At 35.9% G+C, this 2,632-nt stretch overlaps 1 long non-coding RNA gene across 1 annotated transcript; it reads left to right on the top strand.

Moving 5' to 3' along the window:
- The first annotated feature begins 1,227 nt into the window (after window positions 1-1,227).
- LOC114543526 lies at window positions 1,228-1,732 on the top strand. The gene is made up of 3 exons (XR_003690077.1): window positions 1,228-1,263; window positions 1,393-1,605; window positions 1,693-1,732. It is a non-coding gene; the product is annotated as an uncharacterized LOC114543526 (long non-coding RNA).
- The last annotated feature ends 900 nt before the right edge of the window (window positions 1,733-2,632 follow it).

The raw sequence follows: 2,632 nt of genomic DNA, 5'->3' as shown, positions 1-2,632 counted from the left end.
CATATCATATAATCATATCATAAAATCATATCATATAATCATATCATATAATCATATCATACCATAACTAACCATAACTAAATCATACCATACGATAACCATATCTTACCATAATAATATCACACCATACCATACCATAACGAAATCATACCATACCATAACCATGCATATCATACCTTAATTATATCCCACCATACCATAACCAATTTATACCATAATTATATCATACCATACTAATGATTTAATTGGATATTTTATTGTAACACGTGCAGGTATTAACGGAGCTGTGTACGTACCACATTTTTATTGGTCAAGATGAACAGGTAAGAATCTGCGTGACTTTATTTTCAGCGGTTGTCTGTTCTTGCTTAAACGTTGTTGTATATTTCGTCTAGTGTTGTCTAATGCGTACTTGGTTGCTCATTTCGCGACGTTAAGCGTATCTTGTCTCACCATATGTATGTTAGAAATGCCTTCAGTTATGGCAAGGTATGGCTACTTAAAATAGTCTGGAATTTGAGACGTTTTTATGTCCATTAGCACTTTGTAAGAATGAAGTTGATTTAAGTAGTTGCAGCGTTTTAGAAGTTTATTTCTTTGCAGATATTTGAAATCGTGCCTTGATAATGTGCTCAGTGAATTTACAGAAACGTTTTTCAATAAACTTCAGCCTAAACGTAACGTCTCTTGTGATGCGAGATACTCCTTCACAAATATATGATTTTTTAAGTAATAATTACTAAATTTTCTGTCCTTAGACTGCTCCCACAATATCTGGAAAAGTTTACTAAACTTTCGCCAACGTCTCAAGTTGCCATACCACTGCTAGAATTTCCCTCTGGTATGTTTCTTGAAGTTACGTAAATTATGAAATCTGTTACAAAATATCAATGTACCCCCTAAAGAGAGCTAGGTTGTGTAAACACACAATCGTATTCGGCGAAAAGTTGGTAACATTCTTTTAAATCGTTTAAATCGCATTGTAACAGCTTTGTGCTTTGTACAAAAACTTCACAGCGATCCAGTTGAAACAAGTCTTTGGAATATGTTTGCCTTACACAGAATCATCGAAGTTGGCTCAACGCGATAACATCTGAAACTTTTTTATTGGTTTTGTCAAAATGATTAAAATATAAACGAACTGATATGTTTCACCTTAGATACTCTCAATACACTGTAGCTCTTGCTGATAATGTCATTTCATCCTGGTTTGTCAACTCTCCGCTATTGTTAAGAAAACAATTCGTGCCATTTATTACGAAAGTAAGTCCACATGTCATTCTATTGCCAGGGGGATTGCTTGCTGAATTTTCAATAAATATATTTGCAAGAGCGACCAAGTTTTAATATTCTTCTAGTGAAAGCTCTTAGGAACGTATTTGTCATTTCCAGGCTACTTCAACTGATAGAAAAACTCGTGCAGATGATTCTAGCCAGGTGCCAAAGACAAAATTCGATACCAAAGCATCTGACCTTCTTACCCGCGATTTAAAGCCCACTGGTGACGTAGGCTCAATACAGAAATCTTTGACTCAAACATCTTGTGACGACCAGCGGTGGGAAAGACTGAGATTTATGAAAGTTTAATTCCAAAACAACTCTTTGGTAAGGTCAACGATGGGTAAAACCTGTTCAATGTTTTGGTTAAGCATTCCGTTGGCGGAATGTCAAATTGATATTGTTGTATTTCAGATGATTTATCGGCCGAACTCATTAAAGAAGGAGCCAGACAACGCCTTGAAACTACAACAGAACTTCTTAGCAAGAGCACAGACAGCGTACATTGATTGTAGATCTTGTCAAAGATCGCCTCGCATCGTGTAGAGAAGATGAGGAAACTAATATTGAAGATACCCGGGATGATGTTGAAATGAAGAAAACCGAACTCAAGGAATCAGGTTTGTAATGTTAAAACAGATCGGCCATTGTTCGCGCATTTACGAAATGAACAAATTATCTGCCAACATTTTAGACAGCGCAGAACAAAAGATGCTGCTTACAGAACACGGCAGATCTTCACCCTCGTCGATTTTATTACAAGATTCCGGGCAAAAGTTGAATCTTGGTTCGGCATTTCTTCAACGAACTCGATATTTGAGTCGTAGTCCGAGATATGGACCAAGCGCTTTTATGGTAAGAATTTCTCTTCAAACTCGCTTTGCATGAAATTTACTTCGTGCAAGAACATTCACTATCCATCCCTTATATTGCTACTAACATGACTGGCAGGGGAAGCAGAAAGAAAGAGATCTTTGATTTAGACTAGCTTTTTCATTTTACAATCGTTTCAGATTGATGTCGTACCAGATTCCAAAGACACTGTTTTACACAAGGAAGAAACTGAAGGCAAGCGAAATTACCTTTGCAATATGGAGGAAATATATATTATAATATGACTATATATACCTATTTTTCTTTCACAGGGAACAGTCAAGGCTTATTAACTCGTGAAGAGTTTCAAAAGGTAGCAATTTTAAGATCACGAATCATCATCGTGCATTAATCTCAACATCTGTTTAATTTTAGCCTGTTCCTGGTAAATCCCTTCTGGATGCAAGTCCTTTGAAAACTTTTTTGAGTTAAGACGAGGATAAATTTAATGAATCCGTAAGTCAAGTAATAATAATGATAA

This window comes from Dendronephthya gigantea, unplaced genomic scaffold (assembly GCF_004324835.1).
Source record: "Dendronephthya gigantea isolate DGI-Jeju-01 unplaced genomic scaffold, DenGig_1.0 000473F, whole genome shotgun sequence".
Lineage (NCBI taxonomy): Eukaryota > Metazoa > Cnidaria > Anthozoa > Malacalcyonacea > Nephtheidae > Dendronephthya > Dendronephthya gigantea.
This window is presented reverse-complemented; position numbering and strand designations above follow the sequence as displayed.